We start from the raw sequence: 9,176 nt of genomic DNA, 5'->3' as shown, positions 1-9,176 counted from the left end.
CATCGTGTATCTCGGCAACCTTCAAGCGGAAGCCTGGCGAGGGAGTCGGGCACGACCTGACTAACCAACAAGTCTCTAGTCCAGGTTTATCGCCTATTCGGGTTCCATCCGCAAGGAGGTCCGGCCGGGGTGTCGCTCACGGCCCCAAACGATGTGAGCGGGTTTCCCAAGCCCACCATCCGGGTGCCACTTGGTACACCGGGCCACTGTGCCTAGTCTGTCCCAAGCCCACCTGTACCGGGTGCCACTTGGTAGACTACTAGCACTACCTACAAACACCAGAAACTAGTTGCAACTCCTGGACAGAGATCGAGTTGATTAATAAGTCGAGAGAGCTTGGAGCGCCCGGAGCCCAATGTGTAGTAGTAACTGTTCATGGATCACAAACACATAACTCAGTTCTTGAGGACGGCTGCAATGAGACAACCCACCATGTACTCCTACATGGCCTCTCATCGCTACCTTTACCAAATCGTGTTCACACACTTAGCTCACACACAGTAGGACATGTTCAACACCATTCCAATTCATCCCCGATGAATCAGACCTGGCTCAACTCTAAGCAGTAGCAGGCATGACAAACAAGCATGAATGAGTAGGCACAACGGGGCTTAAACAACTCCTACTCATGCTAGTGGGTTTCATCTATTTACTGTGGCAATGACAGGTCATGCAGAGGAAAGGGTTCAACTACCGCAACATGTAATAGTTGAATCGGTGTTGTCCTAATGCAGTAAAAGAGAACAAGAGCGAGAGAGTGGGATTGTATCGAAATGAACAAGGGGGTTTTGCTTGCCTGGCACCTCTGAAGATAGCATAACTCTTCATCGGTGTCATCGATCTCATCGTCGGAATACGTCTATTGAGAGGGGACAATTACCGGCAACTGAGAAAGAAACACAATCAATGCAATGCAACAATATGATGCATGAATGTGACATGGCGATATGATGTGGTTTGAGCTAATGCAACTAGCAACAATTTAAATGAAGTTGGTTTGAACCCAAGGTTCAAATTCAAACTCCATGTAAGACATTTCAAATGCCATTAATTCAAATTGTCTTATACAGCAACTTTAAGTTGTTCGAACATGCATGAAAATGGTACAGATGGATAGATTAAATTTTTCTGATCATTTTTCATATATAAATTATTTAATTTGGAGTTACGGTTGATTTTATATGAATTTTAGAAGTTTATACTAATTTCTGGAATTTCCTGAATAAGAATAATTCCAGAAAAGGCATTACTGCGTCAGCATTGCATCATGCTGACCTCAGCAGGTCAACAGACCCGGTCCAGGTCAAACCTGACCAGTGGGTCCCGCGTGTCAGTGTCATTAGTCTAACTAGTTTTTAGTTACTCCTAACCCTACTTAATTAGCAGGCGGGTCCCATTTGTCATTGACCCAGAGGGGTCAAACTGGGCCCACCCGGGGGTTAACTCGGTCAGCGGGGTCAAACCCCTGGTCGGCAGGTCAAACCCGCCGGTGACTCGACGCCGGCGAGGCCCGAGACGGCGGAGAGCGTCAGAAACGCGCTACAGGGCACGGGCGAGGCTGTTCTTGGGCTTGTTAGAAAGCTCTTGCTAGCGCGCGTCTAGTGGCGGTGGAGTCCGGGCCTATGGTGGCCGGAGACAACGACGACGAGCTCCAAGGCGGCGGCCGGAGTTCGGCAAAGACGGGTTCGGCGCTACGGTGATCCATAAGACGAGTTGGTGAGTTCTACAACTTCCTGGGAAGGCTCTGAGCACATTGGTGTGCTCGTACGCGAGCTGCAACGACTATGGCCACGACTGCACCATTGCCGGCAGCGAGGAGCTCACGGCTCCGGTGGCTAGGCTGGTTAGGGGAAGGGATTCACTGCGGGGAGAAGGGGGAAATGCTCGGGAGCTCACAGCGGATCCAGTAGAGGCAACAGTGAGGCCGGGGAGGTGCTGATGAAGACGGGAGGTCGCCGGCGATCTCGGCGACCAAACGATGAAGACGAGGTCGGGGCGGCGTTTTGGGGCGTCCGGCGTCGCGTGAGTAGGTGGGGAGGACGACGATGTCGCGGCGGAGCTCGGGAGCAGCTCGGTCGGGCGAGGCGGTGGTTGTGGCCGCGTGGCAGTGAACGGCGGCGTCGAGCGCGTCGGCCATAGCGGGGGAGGACGAGGGAGAGATCTAGGGAGAGAGGGGAGAGGTGCAGGGGGTCGAGGAGGAGTGCGTGGCGACGTCTAGAGCGTCCGGCGTCGAGGGGGAGGGGCAGGCAAGCAGGGTGGTGGCGTGGCGAGCTCGGCGGCGTCGCGGTGTCCCTCCTCTGCCTACTGGCAGAGGTAGGCGATGACTGGCAGCGGCGCTGGGCTGGGCCGGCCAGGTGGGCTGCGACAGGTGAGGCCAGGTGAGTTTCTACTCTGTTTTATAATTCTGTTTTGTTTTCTTTTTATTTAATCATTTTTCCACTAATTCAAATTCAAAAGAATTTCAAAACAGTGACAAAACCCTTTGAATAATTTTATGTTGCTAGATGGACTTTTCCAACAGCACATAAAACATTTCAAAGTTAATTGAAAATATATCCCATATATTATGAATATAATTCCAAATTCAAATACAATAATGATTTAAAGTCAGTGCCAAAATAATTCCTTAAAAATGTTCAATATTTTTGGTTTGGATACAAACCCTTGCCAAAATTATCAAACATTAATGAAGGCCATTTTGGTTTCACTGAATGCAAGCTTAAGGGTTCTTGCCCCTTTTTTATTTAAGTTTTTGAGGCTTCCACTTTCCTCAATTCAAGTTTCAGAAATTTAGACATGATGCAGGATGCTTATGAAACTAATTGCAATCAAATTCTAGGGCTGTGACAATAACTCTGTTAGCCGGCTTCTTCGCCGAACTCCTTTATAAAGTTTGTTAAAACACTTACTAAAAATGTCGTGTTGAAGTTGCTTATTCTCCTTCACGGAGTCCGCAAGCTGGGCTCGGGCATCTTTCAGTTCCACGCCCAGCCGGATATTGGCGTCTTGGAGATTATTTTTCTCCTGCCTGACTCGCGTAAGCACGCGCTCGCCAGCATTTAGTTGTCAATCGGCACGTGCCGCATTCACCACCACGGCCTCCGGATTCACTCCGGGGCCACCTGCAACATCTATTGTTAGATTTGCATACATGCCGCATACTACCTGGTACTCGTATTCTTTGCAATGGAAACAAGTGTTACCAGAGGGACCCTTCTCGTACTCCTTCAACGTGGCAACAGCGGCCCCGAGCTGGGCCTTGCACTCTTCCAGCTCTTGAGACAATTGGGAATTCTTCTTTGTAAGAACCTGCACAAATAATGATCCTTAAATCACTTCCATCAACTGTTTCAAGTCTCAGGGGATACTGATACATATAATCATCAGATTTGCTTACATGTATATCCCTTACATAGTGGTTCGTGGCTCTGGATAGACCATTTTGAGCAGCATGGATGTACGCGTCTCCGGAATTGAAGACATCAAATGCCTCTGGTGAGAAACAAGCATCACGGAGTACGGCCTGGCGACGCCTGTGATTCATGGCGCTCTCCACTTTGGAATTTTTAGCGGATAGTCTGTCCGCATCCTCTGTAGGAGGAACATCCGGCGTCTGCCATGTGTTAGCTTCTGCCTCTATGTCCAGCCCTAGAGCCCGACTAGTGGAGGCGTGATCGGCAGCCTCTCCGAATATAGTCCGGCGAGCGTTTTTTCTACTAGGAAACATGGACGTCATTATATTTTAAGAAAGATGACAACCACGGAGTGAGGTTTTGTGTCATACCTCTGCACCGGCGTCTCCGTCCTGACTGCCTTCCTTTTTGGCCTACCCGGCTTCGGTGCCCCTTGTTGGCGAGTTGCTGCGGGTTCGACGCGGCGTCCCGAAGGCCTTCCCTGTAAAACACCATATGTGTACGGTAGGTGAAGTGCATAAAAGGGGATCCTTTTTGGGAGTTGGTACTTTGGTTTCTCATACGTGCGATGCCAGGAGTAGGCCAGGATAGTCGGCCGTTATGGCCACCATGGCATCATCGTAGCTCAATTGATAGAATTGCCTGTCTATCAGCACCATGAATATGTCCGGATCCTCTTCGAGTCCGGGATCGAGGGCCCGGCCAGGGTCCTCCGGTTGTGGAGGTGGGCTGTTGACCTCCCTTACAGCTTTTCGCAGTTCCTGCCGTGAAATGGCAAGGTGAGTATCTCTGACGAAGAATGCGGGAAGGTTGGGAGTAAAGAGGTACAACTCACCCAGCTTGGAGGGTTGTACATGGAGAATCCATCCCGTGGCTTAATATAGATGAACTCCTCTTCCTCTCCCTTGAACAAATCGGACAGAATTTTTGCTAAAGCAGCAGCGGAGTCCGGTCCCTTACGCCCGCAACGGGTGGCATCATCTTCCCCGTTAAAACAACATAGGGGGTGCCCTCGATATTGAAGCGGCTGCACCCCCCGCATTATGCATATTCACATAACTTCGATTATTGTCAATCCTGATCGAGCCAGTGCTTTCATCCGGTCCATCAGGTAAAGGACTTCCCCGTTCTCTTCCTCCTGGGGGCTCTGTGGGCGCCAACTTCGGCGTTTCTTCAGAGGAGCACTATTGAACTCGGGAAGACCCCTCCGAATAGGGTCGGGAAGAGGGACGTTGTAACGCCCTGAGACCCTTCTGCCACGTGTCTTCCTGTTATTCGCTGTTGTTGCCATGTCATTGCTTGCGTGTCATGCATTGCATATCATGTCATCATGTGCATTTCATTTGCATAAATGTTCGTCTGATACATCCGAGCTTTTTCCTTGTTGTCCGTTTTGCAATCCGGCACTCCTATGTCATCCGGTGTCCCTTTCTACCTCTTTCCGTGTGCGGGTGTTAAACGTTTTCGCATTGGACCGAGACTTGTCATGCGGCCTTGGTTTACTACCGGTAGACCGTCTGTCAAGTTTCGTGCCATTTGGACTTCGTTTGATACTCCAACGGTTAACCGAGGGACCGAAAAGACCTCATGCGTGTTGCAGCCCAACACCCTTCCAATTTGGCCCAAAACCCACCAAAACCTCCTCCATCATCTCGGTCGTTCGATCACGATCGCATGGACAAAAACCGCACCTCATTTGGACTCTCCTAGCTCCCTCTACCTATATATATGTGGCTTCCCCGAAATTTTCGCGCAATCTAACCCTAACCTTCGTCCTACTTGCACCACCGGACAAAAACCCCTGCGCTAGACAATGTCCAGCCGCCACCGCCACCTCAGTCCAGCCAACCGGCGGCCGCCACGTCACCACCGCACCATCCCGCAGCGAATCGGACGCCGCCACCTGTCCGCGTCGGCGCCCCACTTCGCTCCCGCGCCCGCCGGCCCGCCGAGCCCGCCTCCGTCCCCCGTGCAGGCACAGATCCGTTCGCCGCCCCGCGCCTGGGAGCGCCCGCCGCTGCCGCCTAAGGCTGTGCCTCACCCCGCGCCGCCGTCCAAGCTCCCCGCCGCCATCGCCTCGTCGCTGACGCCCTCTCGCCGGTGCAGCACCGCACCACCGCGGACCGCTCCGCCTCGTCGCCGCACCCGGCGCCGGCCACCTCCGCTGCCCCGGCGCCGACGTCCGGCACCTCCTCGTCGCCGGCGCGCCCCGGATCCGGCCTCTCCTCACTCCGGTGGCCCTGTTCCGGCAAAACTCTGGCGATCCTCGAAGTGCGTGCCGATCTGGATCCAGATCTAAAAATCTGAGAGGGTTGACTTTTTGCCCTAATTTTAGTAATTATTTTCATACTTCATCATGCCGTAACTCTGCATCCGTAGCTCCGATTTGCGCGTGTAGCATATCAAAATGTTCGCCTCGACGAGTACATCATTTCATATCATTGCAATATTTTCATTTGAGCTAATCTTGATGCCCAAAATGCTGTTGGAAGTGGGCTATGTGATGAATTTGGTAGATCTATTTCAGCAAATAGCTATTTGTCATTTTTGCCATGATTAATGTGTGCATGCTACAACCCTGAGCTCTACTTGTGTTTTGTTATATGCCATGCCATCTTTATAGAGGTGCTTGCCATGTATTTTTGTGATATTTGTGGTGACTAGCACAACCTTGCAAAGTAGCGTAATCGGTAATGCTGATTTCAGGGACTTAGAATTTCACTAAGTCCTTGTCCTGATTTTGTTATTATGCCATATGTTCATGTTGTTTCCTAGTGATCCGAGCCTCTTTTGAGGATGATCAGTAAGGATGATTTGTTAACATTGTGGTGCTCTATCCATCCATGTCTTTGTTTGCATTTTTGGAGCGCCCTAGCATGAGTAATTCTAGCTCTACTTTTGCTATAAAATGTTCCTGGCAGATTGTTAACTTGTTTAGCGATTTTGCCGAGGATGTTGCTATTGATCCGTGCATGCTATGTTGTTGTTCTTGCCATGTCTAGCTTCTATGCCATGTCTTATTGATGGGTGTATGCTTAGTTTGTCATTCCATGCTCCATAGAAGTGCATCGAGCTCGTAAACATGCCTACTCGTTAACTGATTTGCATGCTCCAGTTTTTCACTCTCTGAATCTGTTTATGTTTTTTGCCATGTTCACATGCTTGCAATTGTATTTTGTGATCCCTTTTGGCTCAAGGTCACTAAGGGACTTTTATTAAGTGCTTTGAGTAGCTTCATGCCATGCCTTGCTTTTCCATGTTAAGTTCGTGTAGCTTGTAGTTTTCATGCTTTAAAGTGTGCTTCCTGATGATAAATTCCAGACTTTTGTTAATTTCACTAAGTCTGAAACATGTTATCATTTGCACTTTTGCCATGCTTGTTTGAACCTGTTAATGGATGAATTAGCCATAGCTCAGTGTTCATCTTTTGCCAAGCTTCATGAGTGTATCCCTGCCATGTATTTTGTTGTCATGTTTGAGTGCTGTAGCATATTTATCTTGATGCATTTAGATGGTCACTTGCTGATTATCGCAGACCGGTGCCATATTTGTGTTGCTTGCCATTTCCAAACCGTGCATCCGATTCCGGTGATCTTTATATCGATTTCAACCGAAATCACCTCACCTTTCCAGTGGCACTCTTGGTTTTAGAAGTTGAGGCCACTTTCAATCATTCCTTGTCAAATCATGCATATGCACCGCATACCGCATCCCGCATATCATACCATGTTCATGTGTTGGTTGTTTACTATGTTGTGTGCTTCTTTCCGGTGTTGCTCCTTCAGGCTGGTTCCATTAACGTCGCATTTGTGAGGACCCGTTCGACTACGTCCGTTTGTCTTCTTCATGGACTCGTTCTTCTTCCTTGCGGGATCTCAGGCAAGATGACCATACCCTCGAAATCACTTCTTTGTTTGCTTGCTAGTTGCTCGCTCTTTTGCTATGCCTATGCTGCGATACCTACCACTTGCTTATCATGCCTCCCATATTGTTGAACCAAGCCTCTAACCCACCTTGTCCTAGCAAACCGTTGTTTGGCTATGTTACCGCTTTGCTCAGCCCCTCTTATAGCGTTGTTAGTTGCAGGTGAAGATTGAAGTTTGTTCCTTGTTGGAACATATTTACTTTTTGGGATATCACAATATCTCTTATCTAATTAATGCATCTATATACTTGGTAAAGGGTGGAAGGCTCAGCCTTATGCCTGGTGTTTTGTTCCACTCTTGCCACCCTAGTTTCCGTCATATCGGTGTTATGTTCCCGGATTTTGCGTTCCTTACGCGGTTGGGTTATAATGGGAACCCCTTGACAGTTCACCTTAAATAAAACTCCTCCAGCAATGCCCAGCATTGGTTTTACCATTCGCCACCTAGCTTTTTCTTTTCCCTTGGGAGTCGCGCTCCTGAGGGTCATCTTTATTTAAACCCCCGGGCCAGTGCTCCTCTGAGTGTTGGTCCAACCTGTCAGCTGCCGGTGGCCACCAGGGGCAACTCTGGGCTGGCCTACCAGAACCTTGGACAATCTGGTGTGCCCTGAGAAAGAGATATGTGCAGCTCCTATCAGGATTTGTCGGCACATTCGGGCGGTGTTGCTGGTTTAGTTTTACCATTGTCGAGGATGCCTTGTAACCGGGATGCCGAGTCTGATCGGAATGTCTCGGGAGAAGGAATATCTTTCGTTGACCGTGAGAGCTTGTGATGGGCTAAGTTGGGACTCCCCTGTAGGGATTTGAACTTTCGAAAGCCATGCCCGCGGTTATGGGCAGATGGGAATTTGTTAATGTCCGATTGTAGAAAACCTGAAGTTGATCTTAATTAAAATGCACCAACCGCGTGTGTAACCGTGATGGTCTCTTCTCGGCGGAGTCCGGGAAGTGAACACGGTGTTGGAGTTATGTTTGATGTAGGTTGTTCTAGGATCACTTCCTGATCATAGTTGTTCGACTGTGCTTTTGCCTTCTCTTCTCGCTCTCATTTGCGTATGTTAGCCACCATATATGTTAGTCGCTTGCTGCAGCTCCACATCATACCTTTTACCTTACCTATAAGTTTAAATAGTCTTGACTGCGAGGGTGCGAGATTGCTGAGTCCCCGTGACTCACAGATACTTCCAAAACCAGCTTGCAGGTGCCGTTGAACCGTGCAGATGGCGCAACCAAGCTCAAGGAGGAGCTCGATGAAGATCTTGTCCTTTGTGTTGTTTCGTTCTAGTTGATCAGTAGTGGAGCCCAGTTGGGGTCGATCGGGGATCTGTGTAGCATTTGGGGTAGTCTTCTTTTATTTTGGTTCTGTAGTCGGACCTTGATTGTATCTAGTTGATGTAATGTTTTATTCATGTAATTGTGTGAAGTGGCGATTGTAAGCCAACTATGTATCTCTTTCCCTTATGTATTACATGGGTTGTGTGAAGATTACCTCACTTGCGACATTGCTTTCAATGCGGTTATGCCTCTAAGTCGTGCTTCGACACGTGTGAGATATAGCCGCATCGTGGGCGTGACAGACGTCCTCCATGTAAATCCACTCCGAAGGCCAGTCTTCGGATGTCTTCTTCGGGGTACCAGACAGGTATCCGGTCTCGGTGATGCGCCATATTTCGGCTCCGCCCACTTGATAAAGTGACCCCTCTTGTGTACGGGGCACGAGGCAGAATAGCCTCTTCCACAGCTCGAAATGAGCCTCGCAGCCCAGAAACAGCTCACAAAGGGCAAAATAACCGGCGATGTGTAATATAGAAGTAGGGGTGAAATTATCCAACTGGAGG

The sequence above is a fragment of the Triticum urartu genome, chromosome 6 (genome assembly GCF_003073215.2).
Source record: "Triticum urartu cultivar G1812 chromosome 6, Tu2.1, whole genome shotgun sequence".
NCBI lineage: Eukaryota > Viridiplantae > Streptophyta > Magnoliopsida > Poales > Poaceae > Triticum > Triticum urartu.
Note: the sequence above shows the minus strand (reverse complement) of the source record.